At 48.9% G+C, this 15,777-nt stretch overlaps 19 non-coding genes across 19 annotated transcripts; all 19 read right to left on the bottom strand.

Moving 5' to 3' along the window:
- Positions 1-870: 870 nt before the first annotated feature.
- On the bottom strand, positions 871-981 carry trnal-caa (transfer RNA leucine (anticodon CAA)). Its single transcript has 2 exons — positions 944-981; positions 871-916 (listed from the first exon to the last, which is right to left on the bottom strand). It is a non-coding gene; the product is annotated as a tRNA-Leu (tRNA).
- Positions 982-1,441: 460 nt separating this feature from the next.
- Positions 1,442-1,514, bottom strand: trnak-cuu (transfer RNA lysine (anticodon CUU)). Its single transcript has one exon. It is a non-coding gene; the product is annotated as a tRNA-Lys (tRNA).
- A 953-nt stretch (positions 1,515-2,467) lies between these two features.
- On the bottom strand, positions 2,468-2,578 carry trnal-caa (transfer RNA leucine (anticodon CAA)). The gene is made up of 2 exons: positions 2,541-2,578; positions 2,468-2,513 (listed from the first exon to the last, which is right to left on the bottom strand). It is a non-coding gene; the product is annotated as a tRNA-Leu (tRNA).
- A 460-nt stretch (positions 2,579-3,038) lies between these two features.
- On the bottom strand, positions 3,039-3,111 carry trnak-cuu (transfer RNA lysine (anticodon CUU)). Its single transcript has one exon. It is a non-coding gene; the product is annotated as a tRNA-Lys (tRNA).
- A 953-nt stretch (positions 3,112-4,064) lies between these two features.
- On the bottom strand, positions 4,065-4,175 carry trnal-caa (transfer RNA leucine (anticodon CAA)). The gene is made up of 2 exons: positions 4,138-4,175; positions 4,065-4,110 (listed from the first exon to the last, which is right to left on the bottom strand). It is a non-coding gene; the product is annotated as a tRNA-Leu (tRNA).
- A 460-nt stretch (positions 4,176-4,635) lies between these two features.
- Positions 4,636-4,708, bottom strand: trnak-cuu (transfer RNA lysine (anticodon CUU)). The gene has a single exon. It is a non-coding gene; the product is annotated as a tRNA-Lys (tRNA).
- A 953-nt stretch (positions 4,709-5,661) lies between these two features.
- Positions 5,662-5,772, bottom strand: trnal-caa (transfer RNA leucine (anticodon CAA)). Its single transcript has 2 exons — positions 5,735-5,772; positions 5,662-5,707 (listed from the first exon to the last, which is right to left on the bottom strand). It is a non-coding gene; the product is annotated as a tRNA-Leu (tRNA).
- Positions 5,773-6,232: 460 nt separating this feature from the next.
- On the bottom strand, positions 6,233-6,305 carry trnak-cuu (transfer RNA lysine (anticodon CUU)). Its single transcript has one exon. It is a non-coding gene; the product is annotated as a tRNA-Lys (tRNA).
- Positions 6,306-7,258: 953 nt separating this feature from the next.
- Positions 7,259-7,369, bottom strand: trnal-caa (transfer RNA leucine (anticodon CAA)). The gene is made up of 2 exons: positions 7,332-7,369; positions 7,259-7,304 (listed from the first exon to the last, which is right to left on the bottom strand). It is a non-coding gene; the product is annotated as a tRNA-Leu (tRNA).
- A 460-nt stretch (positions 7,370-7,829) lies between these two features.
- trnak-cuu (transfer RNA lysine (anticodon CUU)) lies at positions 7,830-7,902 on the bottom strand. Its single transcript has one exon. It is a non-coding gene; the product is annotated as a tRNA-Lys (tRNA).
- A 953-nt stretch (positions 7,903-8,855) lies between these two features.
- trnal-caa (transfer RNA leucine (anticodon CAA)) lies at positions 8,856-8,966 on the bottom strand. Its single transcript has 2 exons — positions 8,929-8,966; positions 8,856-8,901 (listed from the first exon to the last, which is right to left on the bottom strand). It is a non-coding gene; the product is annotated as a tRNA-Leu (tRNA).
- Positions 8,967-9,426: 460 nt separating this feature from the next.
- Positions 9,427-9,499, bottom strand: trnak-cuu (transfer RNA lysine (anticodon CUU)). Its single transcript has one exon. It is a non-coding gene; the product is annotated as a tRNA-Lys (tRNA).
- A 953-nt stretch (positions 9,500-10,452) lies between these two features.
- On the bottom strand, positions 10,453-10,563 carry trnal-caa (transfer RNA leucine (anticodon CAA)). Its single transcript has 2 exons — positions 10,526-10,563; positions 10,453-10,498 (listed from the first exon to the last, which is right to left on the bottom strand). It is a non-coding gene; the product is annotated as a tRNA-Leu (tRNA).
- Positions 10,564-11,023: 460 nt separating this feature from the next.
- On the bottom strand, positions 11,024-11,096 carry trnak-cuu (transfer RNA lysine (anticodon CUU)). Its single transcript has one exon. It is a non-coding gene; the product is annotated as a tRNA-Lys (tRNA).
- A 953-nt stretch (positions 11,097-12,049) lies between these two features.
- On the bottom strand, positions 12,050-12,160 carry trnal-caa (transfer RNA leucine (anticodon CAA)). Its single transcript has 2 exons — positions 12,123-12,160; positions 12,050-12,095 (listed from the first exon to the last, which is right to left on the bottom strand). It is a non-coding gene; the product is annotated as a tRNA-Leu (tRNA).
- A 460-nt stretch (positions 12,161-12,620) lies between these two features.
- On the bottom strand, positions 12,621-12,693 carry trnak-cuu (transfer RNA lysine (anticodon CUU)). Its single transcript has one exon. It is a non-coding gene; the product is annotated as a tRNA-Lys (tRNA).
- A 953-nt stretch (positions 12,694-13,646) lies between these two features.
- Positions 13,647-13,757, bottom strand: trnal-caa (transfer RNA leucine (anticodon CAA)). The gene is made up of 2 exons: positions 13,720-13,757; positions 13,647-13,692 (listed from the first exon to the last, which is right to left on the bottom strand). It is a non-coding gene; the product is annotated as a tRNA-Leu (tRNA).
- A 460-nt stretch (positions 13,758-14,217) lies between these two features.
- Positions 14,218-14,290, bottom strand: trnak-cuu (transfer RNA lysine (anticodon CUU)). Its single transcript has one exon. It is a non-coding gene; the product is annotated as a tRNA-Lys (tRNA).
- Positions 14,291-15,242: 952 nt separating this feature from the next.
- Positions 15,243-15,353, bottom strand: trnal-caa (transfer RNA leucine (anticodon CAA)). The gene is made up of 2 exons: positions 15,316-15,353; positions 15,243-15,288 (listed from the first exon to the last, which is right to left on the bottom strand). It is a non-coding gene; the product is annotated as a tRNA-Leu (tRNA).
- Between the last annotated feature and the right edge of the window lie 424 nt (positions 15,354-15,777).

Genomic DNA, 15,777 nt, shown 5'->3' with positions numbered 1-15,777 from the left:
AGCACAGGCTACTTTCAAGTTTTTCTATCATCCATTCAAGCTCTTATGTCCTTGTATGCATGCCACACCACGGGGCATGCTCCGATTGAGACGACTGAATGTCTCCCGGGGAATCTTCTCCCCAGATCTGGACCAGGGCATCACTGAGCTCCTGGACAGTCTGAGTTCCAACCTGGTGGTGTCAGATGGACCAAAGCTAAATGTCCCAGGGGTGTTGTATTGAATTTTGGTCAAGTAGGCCAATATAGGGTTGGGGGGTGGGGAGTGTCGGTCAGCGGTATCAGTCCCCACGCAAACTGCCTGCATACTCTTGTCGGATGAGGCCGGGCAGCAGGAAGAAAGCCAGGAGCCATTGCACCAGCGTAGGGTCTGACAGTGGGTCGGAGAATTTCATGCCCATACCTAACTGCACTCATTGTGCCGTTGCCTTGCCTGTAGAGGCCTGTGCATACCTCAGTGCATGTGCCTCTCCAGACCATCACTGACCCACCAGCAAAGCACTCATAATCAAGGATGTTACATTCAGCATAAAGTTCCCCACGACTTCTCGGGAAGCTTTCACATGTGTTATATGTTCTAAGGTTAAATCCGCTGTCCTCTGTGAAAAGCACAGGGTGCCAGTGGTGGAGGTGGCAATTCTGGTATTCCATGACAAATGCCAGATACAAGTGGGATTTCAATTCAGGCTTCCACTTAGAAAGCAGAGCTCTGTCATGTTAACGAAAGCTCTTCACTACAAAAGTTCCTATAAGCTGCAAAGCTGATTTCACAGCAACCCTACAGCTACCTCAACAAGCCGCACTTTGTTGAGTTTAACACACAAAGGTTGATGAAGCTCTTGAAAACATATTTTTAAGTAAAGAAAGTAGATGTCAGGAGTGGGATTTGAACCCACGCCTCCATTTGGAGACCAGAAGTCCCTTTTGTCTGGAAGGAGCCTATGCTTGAGTCTGGCGCCTTAGACCACTCGGCCATCCTGACGAGTTGACCAACGACCTCTTCAAAGTCATCCTGGATGTTCAAATGTCCCAACCACCTCAGCAGGCTCCTTTCGATGTGGAGGAGTTGCAGCTGTAATCTGAGTTCCTCCTGAAATACTAAGCTTGTCATCCAATCTCCGAGGCCGAGCACTGCCACCCGACGGAGAAAACTCATTGCCGCTGCTTATATCTGTGAGCTCATGCTTTCATTCACTACCCACAGTTTGTGACCCTAGGTGAGAGTAGGGATGCAGGTAAACCTAGAGTGTTGCTTTTTCGCTAAGCTCTCTTGAAATTTAGTCCAGAAGAATCAAATGGTGGAGACGTGGACTTGTGCAGACACGACAGTGTAACTTTGGTTTCTGTTACCATACATTCATCTTCCTTTGCACAACACGCCATTTGCTGTTCTCTATACACACGTGTTTTCTCTCTTGCGGGCATTTGCACAAAAGTCCCCTCGCCCAACGTGGGGCTCGAACCCACGACCCTGAGATTAAGAGTCTCATGCTCTCCCGACTGAGCTAGCTGGGCTTCTTCAGCAGCAAGGCTTTAAGATGGACACAGGTTCTTATAGCTGGGGGAGGTTGACTAGCATTTCAAGCGCAGGCAAAGAAAGCACAGGCTACTTTCAAGTTTTTCTATCATCCATTCAAGCTCTTATGTCCTTGTATGCATGCCACACCACGGGGCATGCTCCGATTGAGACGACTGAATGTCTCCCGGGGAATCTTCTCCCCAGATCTGGACCAGGGCATCACTGAGCTCCTGGACAGTCTGAGTTCCAACCTGGTGGTGTCAGATGGACCAAAGCTAAATGTCCCAGGGGTGTTGTATTGAATTTTGGTCAAGTAGGCCAATATAGGGTTGGGGGGTGGGGAGTGTCGGTCAGCGGTATCAGTCCCCACGCAAACTGCCTGCATACTCTTGTCGGATGAGGCCGGGCAGCAGGAAGAAAGCCAGGAGCCATTGCACCAGCGTAGGGTCTGACAGTGGGTCGGAGAATTTCATGCCCATACCTAACTGCACTCATTGTGCCGTTGCCTTGCCTGTAGAGGCCTGTGCATACCTCAGTGCATGTGCCTCTCCAGACCATCACTGACCCACCAGCAAAGCACTCATAATCAAGGATGTTACATTCAGCATAAAGTTCCCCACGACTTCTCGGGAAGCTTTCACATGTGTTATATGTTCTAAGGTTAAATCCGCTGTCCTCTGTGAAAAGCACAGGGTGCCAGTGGTGGAGGTGGCAATTCTGGTATTCCATGACAAATGCCAGATACAAGCGGGATTTCAATTCAGGCTTCCACTTAGAAAGCAGAGCTCTGTCATGTTAACGAAAGCTCTTCACTACAAAAGTTCCTATAAGCTGCAAAGCTGATTTCACAGCAACCCTACAGCTACCTCAACAAGCCGCACTTTGTTGAGTTTAACACACAAAGGTTGATGAAGCTCTTGAAAACATATTTTTAAGTAAAGAAAGTAGATGTCAGGAGTGGGATTTGAACCCACGCCTCCATTTGGAGACCAGAAGTCCCTTTTGTCTGGAAGGAGCCTATCCTTGAGTCTGGCGCCTTAGACCACTCGGCCATCCTGACGAGTTGACCAACAACCTCTTCAAAGTCATCCTGGATGTTCAAATGTCCCAACCACCTCAGCAGGCTCCTTTCGATGTGGAGGAGTTGCAGCTGTAATCTGAGTTCCTCCTGAAATACTAAGCTTGTCATCCAATCTCCGAGGCCGAGCACTGCCACCCGACGGAGAAAACTCATTGCCGCTGCTTATATCTGTGAGCTCATGCTTTCATTCACTACCCACAGTTTGTGACCCTAAGTGAGAGTAGGGATGCAGGTAAACCTAGAGTGTTGCTTTTTCGCTAAGCTCTCTTGAAATTTAGTCCAGAAGCATCAAATGGTGGAGACGTGGACTTGTGCAGACACGACAGTGTAACTTTGGTTTCTGTTACCATACATTCATCTTCCTTTGCACAACACGCCATTTGCTGTTCTCTATACACACGTGTTTTCTCTCTTGCGGGCATTTGCACAAAAGTCCCCTCGCCCAACGTGGGGCTCGAACCCACGACCCTGAGATTAAGAGTCTCATGCTCTCCCGACTGAGCTAGCTGGGCTTCTTCAGCAGCAAGGCTTTAAGATGGACACAGGTTCTTATAGCTGGGGGAGGTTGACTAGCATTTCAAGCGCAGGCAAAGAAAGCACAGGCTACTTTCAAGTTTTTCTATCATCCATTCAAGCTCTTATGTCCTTGTATGCATGCCACACCACGGGGCATGCTCCGATTGAGACGACTGAATGTCTCCCGGGGAATCTTCTCCCCAGATCTGGACCAGGGCATCACTGAGCTCCTGGACAGTCTGAGTTCCAACCTGGTGGTGTCAGATGGACCAAAGCTAAATGTCCCAGGGGTGTTGTATTGAATTTTGGTCAAGTAGGCCAATATAGGGTTGGGGGGTGGGGAGTGTCGGTCAGCGGTATCAGTCCCCACGCAAACTGCCTGCATACTCTTGTCGGATGAGGCCGGGCAGCAGGAAGAAAGCCAGGAGCCATTGCACCAGCGTAGGGTCTGACAGTGGGTCGGAGAATTTCATGCCCATACCTAACTGCACTCATTGTGCCGTTGCCTTGCCTGTAGAGGCCTGTGCATACCTCAGTGCATGTGCCTCTCCAGACCATCACTGACCCACCAGCAAAGCACTCATAATCAAGGATGTTACATTCAGCATAAAGTTCCCCACGACTTCTCGGGAAGCTTTCACATGTGTTATATGTTCTAAGGTTAAATCCGCTGTCCTCTGTGAAAAGCACAGGGTGCCAGTGGTGGAGGTGGCAATTCTGGTATTCCATGACAAATGCCAGATACAAGCGGGATTTCAATTCAGGCTTCCACTTAGAAAGCAGAGCTCTGTCATGTTAACGAAAGCTCTTCACTACAAAAGTTCCTATAAGCTGCAAAGCTGATTTCACAGCAACCCTACAGCTACCTCAACAAGCCGCACTTTGTTGAGTTTAACACACAAAGGTTGATGAAGCTCTTGAAAACATATTTTTAAGTAAAGAAAGTAGATGTCAGGAGTGGGATTTGAACCCACGCCTCCATTTGGAGACCAGAAGTCCCTTTTGTCTGGAAGGAGCCTATCCTTGAGTCTGGCGCCTTAGACCACTCGGCCATCCTGACGAGTTGACCAACCACCTCTTCAAAGTCATCCTGGATGTTCAAATGTCCCAACCACCTCAGCAGGCTCCTTTCGATGTGGAGGAGTTGCAGCTGTAATCTGAGTTCCTCCTGAAATACTAAGCTTGTCATCCAATCTCCGAGGCCGAGCACTGCCACCCGACGGAGAAAACTCATTGCCGCTGCTTATATCTGTGAGCTCATGCTTTCATTCACTACCCACAGTTTGTGACCCTAAGTGAGAGTAGGGATGCAGGTAAACCTAGAGTGTTGCTTTTTCGCTAAGCTCTCTTGAAATTTAGTCCAGAAGCATCAAATGGTGGAGACGTGGACTTGTGCAGACACGACAGTGTAACTTTGGTTTCTGTTACCATACATTCATCTTCCTTTGCACAACACGCCATTTGCTGTTCTCTATACACACGTGTTTTCTCTCTTGCGGGCATTTGCACAAAAGTCCCCTCGCCCAACGTGGGGCTCGAACCCACGACCCTGAGATTAAGAGTCTCATGCTCTCCCGACTGAGCTAGCTGGGCTTCTTCAGCAGCAAGGCTTTAAGATGGACACAGGTTCTTATAGCTGGGGGAGGTTGACTAGCATTTCAAGCGCAGGCAAAGAAAGCACAGGCTACTTTCAAGTTTTTCTATCATCCATTCAAGCTCTTATGTCCTTGTATGCATGCCACACCACGGGGCATGCTCCGATTGAGACGACTGAATGTCTCCCGGGGAATCTTCTCCCCAGATCTGGACCAGGGCATCACTGAGCTCCTGGACAGTCTGAGTTCCAACCTGGTGGTGTCAGATGGACCAAAGCTAAATGTCCCAGGGGTGTTGTATTGAATTTTGGTCAAGTAGGCCAATATAGGGTTGGGGGGTGGGGAGTGTCGGTCAGCGGTATCAGTCCCCACGCAAACTGCCTGCATACTCTTGTCGGATGAGGCCGGGCAGCAGGAAGAAAGCCAGGAGCCATTGCACCAGCGTAGGGTCTGACAGTGGGTCGGAGAATTTCATGCCCATACCTAACTGCACTCATTGTGCCGTTGCCTTGCCTGTAGAGGCCTGTGCATACCTCAGTGCATGTGCCTCTCCAGACCATCACTGACCCACCAGCAAAGCACTCATAATCAAGGATGTTACATTCAGCATAAAGTTCCCCACGACTTCTCGGGAAGCTTTCACATGTGTTATATGTTCTAAGGTTAAATCCGCTGTCCTCTGTGAAAAGCACAGGGTGCCAGTGGTGGAGGTGGCAATTCTGGTATTCCATGACAAATGCCAGATACAAGCGGGATTTCAATTCAGGCTTCCACTTAGAAAGCAGAGCTCTGTCATGTTAACGAAAGCTCTTCACTACAAAAGTTCCTATAAGCTGCAAAGCTGATTTCACAGCAACCCTACAGCTACCTCAACAAGCCGCACTTTGTTGAGTTTAACACACAAAGGTTGATGAAGCTCTTGAAAACATATTTTTAAGTAAAGAAAGTAGATGTCAGGAGTGGGATTTGAACCCACGCCTCCATTTGGAGACCAGAAGTCCCTTTTGTCTGGAAGGAGCCTATCCTTGAGTCTGGCGCCTTAGACCACTCGGCCATCCTGACGAGTTCACCAACGACCTCTTCAAAGTCATCCTGGATGTTCAAATGTCCCAACCACCTCAGCAGGCTCCTTTCGATGTGGAGGAGTTGCAGCTGTAATCTGAGTTCCTCCTGAAATACTAAGCTTGTCATCCAATCTCCGAGGCCGAGCACTGCCACCCGACGGAGAAAACTCATTGCCGCTGCTTATATCTGTGAGCTCATGCTTTCATTCACTACCCACAGTTTGTGACCCTAGGTGAGAGTAGGGATGCAGGTAAACCTAGAGTGTTGCTTTTTCGCTAAGCTCTCTTGAAATTTAGTCCAGAAGAATCAAATGGTGGAGACGTGGACTTGTGCAGACACGACAGTGTAACTTTGGTTTCTGTTACCATACATTCATCTTCCTTTGCACAACACGCCATTTGCTGTTCTCTATACACACGTGTTTTCTCTCTTGCGGGCATTTGCACAAAAGTCCCCTTGCCCAACGTGGGGCTCGAACCCACGACCCTGAGATTAAGAGTCTCATGCTCTCCCGACTGAGCTAGCTGGGCTTCTTCAGCAGCAAGGCTTTAAGATGGACACAGGTTCTTATAGCTGGGGGAGGTTGACTAGCATTTCAAGCGCAGGCAAAGAAAGCACAGGCTACTTTCAAGTTTTTCTATCATCCATTCAAGCTCTTATGTCCTTGTATGCATGCCACACCACGGGGCATGCTCCGATTGAGACGACTGAATGTCTCCCGGGGAATCTTCTCCCCAGATCTGGACCAGGGCATCACTGAGCTCCTGGACAGTCTGAGTTCCAACCTGGTGGTGTCAGATGGACCAAAGCTAAATGTCCCAGGGGTGTTGTATTGAATTTTGGTCAAGTAGGCCAATATAGGGTTGGGGGGTGGGGAGTGTCGGTCAGCGGTATCAGTCCCCACGCAAACTGCCTGCATACTCTTGTCGGATGAGGCCGGGCAGCAGGAAGAAAGCCAGGAGCCATTGCACCAGCGTAGGGTCTGACAGTGGGTCGGAGAATTTCATGCCCATACCTAACTGCACTCATTGTGCCGTTGCCTTGCCTGTAGAGGCCTGTGCATACCTCAGTGCATGTGCCTCTCCAGACCATCACTGACCCACCAGCAAAGCACTCATAATCAAGGATGTTACATTCAGCATAAAGTTCCCCACGACTTCTCGGGAAGCTTTCACATGTGTTATATGTTCTAAGGTTAAATCCGCTGTCCTCTGTGAAAAGCACAGGGTGCCAGTGGTGGAGGTGGCAATTCTGGTATTCCATGACAAATGCCAGATACAAGCGGGATTTCAATTCAGGCTTCCACTTAGAAAGCAGAGCTCTGTCATGTTAACGAAAGCTCTTCACTACAAAAGTTCCTATAAGCTGCAAAGCTGATTTCACAGCAACCCTACAGCTACCTCAACAAGCCGCACTTTGTTGAGTTTAACACACAAAGGTTGATGAAGCTCTTGAAAACATATTTTTAAGTAAAGAAAGTAGATGTCAGGAGTGGGATTTGAACCCACGCCTCCATTTGGAGACCAGAAGTCCCTTTTGTCTGGAAGGAGCCTATGCTTGAGTCTGGCGCCTTAGACCACTCGGCCATCCTGACGAGTTGACCAACGACCTCTTCAAAGTCATCCTGGATGTTCAAATGTCCCAACCACCTCAGCAGGCTCCTTTCGATGTGGAGGAGTTGCAGCTGTAATCTGAGTTCCTCCTGAAATACTAAGCTTGTCATCCAATCTCCGAGGCCGAGCACTGCCACCCGACGGAGAAAACTCATTGCCGCTGCTTATATCTGTGAGCTCATGCTTTCATTCACTACCCACAGTTTGTGACCCTAGGTGAGAGTAGGGATGCAGGTAAACCTAGAGTGTTGCTTTTTCGCTAAGCTCTCTTGAAATTTAGTCCAGAAGAATCAAATGGTGGAGACGTGGACTTGTGCAGACACGACAGTGTAACTTTGGTTTCTGTTACCATACATTCATCTTCCTTTGCACAACACGCCATTTGCTGTTCTCTATACACACGTGTTTTCTCTCTTGCGGGCATTTGCACAAAAGTCCCCTCGCCCAACGTGGGGCTCGAACCCACGACCCTGAGATTAAGAGTCTCATGCTCTCCCGACTGAGCTAGCTGGGCTTCTTCAGCAGCAAGGCTTTAAGATGGACACAGGTTCTTATAGCTGGGGGAGGTTGACTAGCATTTCAAGCGCAGGCAAAGAAAGCACAGGCTACTTTCAAGTTTTTCTATCATCCATTCAAGCTCTTATGTCCTTGTATGCATGCCACACCACGGGGCATGCTCCGATTGAGACGACTGAATGTCTCCCGGGGAATCTTCTCCCCAGATCTGGACCAGGGCATCACTGAGCTCCTGGACAGTCTGAGTTCCAACCTGGTGGTGTCAGATGGACCAAAGCTAAATGTCCCAGGGGTGTTGTATTGAATTTTGGTCAAGTAGGCCAATATAGGGTTGGGGGGTGGGGAGTGTCGGTCAGCGGTATCAGTCCCCACGCAAACTGCCTGCATACTCTTGTCGGATGAGGCCGGGCAGCAGGAAGAAAGCCAGGAGCCATTGCACCAGCGTAGGGTCTGACAGTGGGTCGGAGAATTTCATGCCCATACCTAACTGCACTCATTGTGCCGTTGCCTTGCCTGTAGAGGCCTGTGCATACCTCAGTGCATGTGCCTCTCCAGACCATCACTGACCCACCAGCAAAGCACTCATAATCAAGGATGTTACATTCAGCATAAAGTTCCCCACGACTTCTCGGGAAGCTTTCACATGTGTTATATGTTCTAAGGTTAAATCCGCTGTCCTCTGTGAAAAGCACAGGGTGCCAGTGGTGGAGGTGGCAATTCTGGTATTCCATGACAAATGCCAGATACAAGCGGGATTTCAATTCAGGCTTCCACTTAGAAAGCAGAGCTCTGTCATGTTAACGAAAGCTCTTCACTACAAAAGTTCCTATAAGCTGCAAAGCTGATTTCACAGCAACCCTACAGCTACCTCAACAAGCCGCACTTTGTTGAGTTTAACACACAAAGGTTGATGAAGCTCTTGAAAACATATTTTTAAGTAAAGAAAGTAGATGTCAGGAGTGGGATTTGAACCCACGCCTCCATTTGGAGACCAGAAGTCCCTTTTGTCTGGAAGGAGCCTATCCTTGAGTCTGGCGCCTTAGACCACTCGGCCATCCTGACGAGTTGACCAACAACCTCTTCAAAGTCATCCTGGATGTTCAAATGTCCCAACCACCTCAGCAGGCTCCTTTCGATGTGGAGGAGTTGCAGCTGTAATCTGAGTTCCTCCTGAAATACTAAGCTTGTCATCCAATCTCCGAGGCCGAGCACTGCCACCCGACGGAGAAAACTCATTGCCGCTGCTTATATCTGTGAGCTCATGCTTTCATTCACTACCCACAGTTTGTGACCCTAAGTGAGAGTAGGGATGCAGGTAAACCTAGAGTGTTGCTTTTTCGCTAAGCTCTCTTGAAATTTAGTCCAGAAGCATCAAATGGTGGAGACGTGGACTTGTGCAGACACGACAGTGTAACTTTGGTTTCTGTTACCATACATTCATCTTCCTTTGCACAACACGCCATTTGCTGTTCTCTATACACACGTGTTTTCTCTCTTGCGGGCATTTGCACAAAAGTCCCCTCGCCCAACGTGGGGCTCGAACCCACGACCCTGAGATTAAGAGTCTCATGCTCTCCCGACTGAGCTAGCTGGGCTTCTTCAGCAGCAAGGCTTTAAGATGGACACAGGTTCTTATAGCTGGGGGAGGTTGACTAGCATTTCAAGCGCAGGCAAAGAAAGCACAGGCTACTTTCAAGTTTTTCTATCATCCATTCAAGCTCTTATGTCCTTGTATGCATGCCACACCACGGGGCATGCTCCGATTGAGACGACTGAATGTCTCCCGGGGAATCTTCTCCCCAGATCTGGACCAGGGCATCACTGAGCTCCTGGACAGTCTGAGTTCCAACCTGGTGGTGTCAGATGGACCAAAGCTAAATGTCCCAGGGGTGTTGTATTGAATTTTGGTCAAGTAGGCCAATATAGGGTTGGGGGGTGGGGAGTGTCGGTCAGCGGTATCAGTCCCCACGCAAACTGCCTGCATACTCTTGTCGGATGAGGCCGGGCAGCAGGAAGAAAGCCAGGAGCCATTGCACCAGCGTAGGGTCTGACAGTGGGTCGGAGAATTTCATGCCCATACCTAACTGCACTCATTGTGCCGTTGCCTTGCCTGTAGAGGCCTGTGCATACCTCAGTGCATGTGCCTCTCCAGACCATCACTGACCCACCAGCAAAGCACTCATAATCAAGGATGTTACATTCAGCATAAAGTTCCCCACGACTTCTCGGGAAGCTTTCACATGTGTTATATGTTCTAAGGTTAAATCCGCTGTCCTCTGTGAAAAGCACAGGGTGCCAGTGGTGGAGGTGGCAATTCTGGTATTCCATGACAAATGCCAGATACAAGCGGGATTTCAATTCAGGCTTCCACTTAGAAAGCAGAGCTCTGTCATGTTAACGAAAGCTCTTCACTACAAAAGTTCCTATAAGCTGCAAAGCTGATTTCACAGCAACCCTACAGCTACCTCAACAAGCCGCACTTTGTTGAGTTTAACACACAAAGGTTGATGAAGCTCTTGAAAACATATTTTTAAGTAAAGAAAGTAGATGTCAGGAGTGGGATTTGAACCCACGCCTCCATTTGGAGACCAGAAGTCCCTTTTGTCTGGAAGGAGCCTATCCTTGAGTCTGGCGCCTTAGACCACTCGGCCATCCTGACGAGTTGACCAACCACCTCTTCAAAGTCATCCTGGATGTTCAAATGTCCCAACCACCTCAGCAGGCTCCTTTCGATGTGGAGGAGTTGCAGCTGTAATCTGAGTTCCTCCTGAAATACTAAGCTTGTCATCCAATCTCCGAGGCCGAGCACTGCCACCCGACGGAGAAAACTCATTGCCGCTGCTTATATCTGTGAGCTCATGCTTTCATTCACTACCCACAGTTTGTGACCCTAAGTGAGAGTAGGGATGCAGGTAAACCTAGAGTGTTGCTTTTTCGCTAAGCTCTCTTGAAATTTAGTCCAGAAGCATCAAATGGTGGAGACGTGGACTTGTGCAGACACGACAGTGTAACTTTGGTTTCTGTTACCATACATTCATCTTCCTTTGCACAACACGCCATTTGCTGTTCTCTATACACACGTGTTTTCTCTCTTGCGGGCATTTGCACAAAAGTCCCCTCGCCCAACGTGGGGCTCGAACCCACGACCCTGAGATTAAGAGTCTCATGCTCTCCCGACTGAGCTAGCTGGGCTTCTTCAGCAGCAAGGCTTTAAGATGGACACAGGTTCTTATAGCTGGGGGAGGTTGACTAGCATTTCAAGCGCAGGCAAAGAAAGCACAGGCTACTTTCAAGTTTTTCTATCATCCATTCAAGCTCTTATGTCCTTGTATGCATGCCACACCACGGGGCATGCTCCGATTGAGACGACTGAATGTCTCCCGGGGAATCTTCTCCCCAGATCTGGACCAGGGCATCACTGAGCTCCTGGACAGTCTGAGTTCCAACCTGGTGGTGTCAGATGGACCAAAGCTAAATGTCCCAGGGGTGTTGTATTGAATTTTGGTCAAGTAGGCCAATATAGGGTTGGGGGGTGGGGAGTGTCGGTCAGCGGTATCAGTCCCCACGCAAACTGCCTGCATACTCTTGTCGGATGAGGCCGGGCAGCAGGAAGAAAGCCAGGAGCCATTGCACCAGCGTAGGGTCTGACAGTGGGTCGGAGAATTTCATGCCCATACCTAACTGCACTCATTGTGCCGTTGCCTTGCCTGTAGAGGCCTGTGCATACCTCAGTGCATGTGCCTCTCCAGACCATCACTGACCCACCAGCAAAGCACTCATAATCAAGGATGTTACATTCAGCATAAAGTTCCCCACGACTTCTCGGGAAGCTTTCACATGTGTTATATGTTCTAAGGTTAAATCCGCTGTCCTCTGTGAAAAGCACAGGGTGCCAGTGGTGGAGGTGGCAATTCTGGTATTCCATGACAAATGCCAGATACAAGCGGGATTTCAATTCAGGCTTCCACTTAGAAAGCAGAGCTCTGTCATGTTAACGAAAGCTCTTCACTACAAAAGTTCCTATAAGCTGCAAAGCTGATTTCACAGCAACCCTACAGCTACCTCAACAAGCCGCACTTTGTTGAGTTTAACACACAAAGGTTGATGAAGCTCTTGAAAACATATTTTTAAGTAAAGAAAGTAGATGTCAGGAGTGGGATTTGAACCCACGCCTCCATTTGGAGACCAGAAGTCCCTTTTGTCTGGAAGGAGCCTATCCTTGAGTCTGGCGCCTTAGACCACTCGGCCATCCTGACGAGTTGACCAACAACCTCTTCAAAGTCATCCTGGATGTTCAAATGTCCCAACCACCTCAGCAGGCTCCTTTCGATGTGGAGGAGTTGCAGCTGTAATCTGAGTTCCTCCTGAAATACTAAGCTTGTCATCCAATCTCCGAGGCCGAGCACTGCCACCCGACGGAGAAAACTCATTGCCGCTGCTTATATCTGTGAGCTCATGCTTTCATTCACTACCCACAGTTTGTGACCCTAAGTGAGAGTAGGGATGCAGGTAAACCTAGAGTGTTGCTTTTTCGCTAAGCTCTCTTGAAATTTAGTCCAGAAGCATCAAATGGTGGAGACGTGGACTTGTGCAGACACGACAGTGTAACTTTGGTTTCTGTTACCATACATTCATCTTCCTTTGCACAACACGCCATTTGCTGTTCTCTATACACACGTGTTTTCTCTCTTGCGGGCATTTGCACAAAAGTCCCCTCGCCCAACGTGGGGCTCGAACCCACGACCCTGAGATTAAGAGTCTCATGCTCTCCCGACTGAGCTAGCTGGGCTTCTTCAGCAGAAAGGCTTTAAGATGGACACAGGTTCTTATAGCTGGGGGAGGTTGACTAGCATTTCAAGCGCAGGCAAAGAAAGCACAGGCTACTTTCAAGTTTTTCTATCATCCATTCAAGCTCTTATGTCCTTGTATGCATGCCACACCACGGGGCATGCTCCGATTGAGACGACTGAATGTCTACCGGGGAATCTTCTCCCCAGATCTGGACCAGGGCATCACTGAGCTCCTGGACAGTCTGAGTTCCAACCTGGTGGTGTCAGATGGACCAAAGCTAAATGTCCCAGGGGTGTTGTATTGAATTTTGGTCAAGTAGGCCAATATAGGGTTGGGGGGTGGGGAGTGTCGGTCAGCGGTATCAGTCCCCACGCAAACTGCCTGCATACTCTTGTCGGATGAGGCCGGGCAGCAGGAAGAAAGCCAGGAGCCATTGCACCAGCGTAGGGTCTGACAGTGGGTCGGAGAATTTCATGCCCATACCTAACTGCACTCATTGTGCCGTTGCCTTGCCTGTAGAGGCCTGTGCATACCTCAGTGCATGTGCCTCTCCAGACCATCACTGACCCACCAGCAAAGCACTCATAATCAAGGATGTTACATTCAGCATAAAGTTCCCCACGACTTCTCGGGAAGCTTTCACATGTGTTATATGTTCTAAGGTTAAATCCGCTGTCCTCTGTGAAAAGCACAGGGTGCCAGTGGTGGAGGTGGCAATTCTGGTATTCCATGACAAATGCCAGATACAAGCGGGATTTCAATTCAGGCTTCCACTTAGAAAGCAGAGCTCTGTCATGTTAACGAAAGCTCTTCACTACAAAAGTTCCTATAAGCTGCAAAGCTGATTTCACAGCAACCCTACAGCTACCTCAACAAGCCGCAGTTTGTTGAGTTTAACAAACAAAGGTTGATGAAGCTCTTGAAAACATATTTTTAAGTAAAGAAAGTAGATGTCAGGAGTGGGATTTGAACCCACGCCTCCATTTGGAGACCAGAAGTCCCTTTTGTCTGGAAGGAGCCTATCCTTGAGTCTGGCGCCTTAGACCACTCGGCCATCCTGACGAGTTGACCAACGACCTCTTCAAAGTCATCCTGGATGTTCAAATGTCCCAACCACCTCAGCAGGCTCCTTTCGATGTGGAGGAGTTGCAGCTGTAATCTGAGTTCCTCCTGAAATACTAAGCTTGTCATCCAATCTCCGAGGCCGAGCACTGCCACCCGACGGAGAAAACTCATTGCCGCTGCTTATATCTGTGAGCTCATGCTTTCATTCACTACCCACAGTTTGTGACCCTAAGTGAGAGTAGGGATGCAGGTAAACCTAGAGTGTTGCTTTTTCGCTAAGCTCTCTTGAAATTTAGTCCAGAAGCATCAAATGGTGGAGACGTGGACTTGTGCAGACACGACAGTGTAACTTTGGTTTCTGTTACCATACATTCATCTTCCTTTGCACAACACGCCATTTGCTGTTCTCTATACACACGTGTTTTCTCTCTTGCGGGCATTTGCACAAAAGTCCCCTCGCCCAACGTGGGGCTCGAACCCACGACCCTGAGATTAAGAGTCTCATGCTCTCCCGACTGAGCTAGCTGGGCTTCTTCAGCAGCAAGGCTTTAAGATGGACACAGGTTCTTATAGCTGGGGGAGGTTGACTAGCATTTCAAGCGCAGGCAAAGAAAGCACAGGCTACTTTCAAGTTTTTCTATCATCCATTCAAGCTCTTATGTCCTTGTATGCATGCCACACCACGGGGCATGCTCCGATTGAGACGACTGAATGTCTCCCGGGGAATCTTCTCCCCAGATCTGGACCAGGGCATCACTGAGCTCCTGGACAGTCTGAGTTCCAACCTGGTGGTGTCAGATGGACCAAAGCTAAATGTCCCAGGGGTGTTGTATTGAATTTTGGTCAAGTAGGCCAATATAGGGTTGGGGGGTGGGGAGTGTCGGTCAGCGGTATCAGTCCCCACGCAAACTGCCTGCATACTCTTGTCGGATGAGGCCGGGCAGCAGGAAGAAAGCCAGGAGCCATTGCACCAGCGTAGGGTCTGACAGTGGGTCGGAGAATTTCATGCCCATACCTAACTGCACTCATTGTGCCGTTGCCTTGCCTGTAGAGGCCTGTGCATACCTCAGTGCATGTGCCTCTCCAGACCATCACTGACCCACCAGCAAAGCACTCATAATCAAGGATGTTACATTCAGCATAAAGTTCCCCACGACTTCTCGGGAAGCTTTCACATGTGTTATATGTTCTAAGGTTAAATCCGCTGTCCTCTGTGAAAAGCACAGGGTGCCAGTGGTGGAGGTGGCAATTCTGGTATTCCATGACAAATGCCAGATACAAGCGGGATTTCAATTCAGGCTTCCACTTAGAAAGCAGAGCTCTGTCATGTTAACGAAAGCTCTTCACTACAAAAGTTCCTATAAGCTGCAAAGCTGATTTCACAGCAACCCTACAGCTACCTCAACAAGCCGCACTTTGTTGAGTTTAACACACAAAGGTTGATGAAGCTCTTGAAAAATATTTTTAAGTAAAGAAAGTAGATGTCAGGAGTGGGATTTGAACCCACGCCTCCATTTGGAGACCAGAAGTCCCTTTTGTCTGGAAGGAGCCTATCCTTGAGTCTGGCGCCTTAGACCACTCGGCCATCCTGACGAGTTGACCAACGACCTCTTCAAAGTCATCCTGGATGTTCAAATGTCCCAACCACCTCAGCAGGCTCCTTTCGATGTGGAGGAGTTGCAGCTGTAATCTGAGTTCCTCCTGAAATACTAAGCTTGTCATCCAATCTCCGAGGCCGAGCACTGCCACCCGACGGAGAAAACTCATTGCCGCTGCTTATATCTGTGAGCTCATGCTTTCATTCACTACCCACAGTTTGTGACCCTAGGTGAGAGTAGGGATGCAGGTAAACCTAGAGTGTTGCTTTTTCGCTAAGCTCTCTTGAAATTTAGTCCAGAAGAATCAAATGGTGGAGACGTGGACTTGTGCAGACACGACAGTGTAACTTTGGTTTCTGTTACCATACATTCATCTTCCTTTGCACAACACGCCATTTGCTGTTCTCTATACACACGTG

This window comes from Copadichromis virginalis, linkage group LG22, assembly GCF_057382275.1.
Source record: "Copadichromis virginalis isolate Kocher_CV1m ecotype Utaka linkage group LG22, C_Virginalis_male_GT1.1, whole genome shotgun sequence".
In the NCBI taxonomy this organism is placed as follows: Eukaryota; Metazoa; Chordata; class Actinopteri; order Cichliformes; family Cichlidae; genus Copadichromis; species Copadichromis virginalis.
This window is presented reverse-complemented; position numbering and strand designations above follow the sequence as displayed.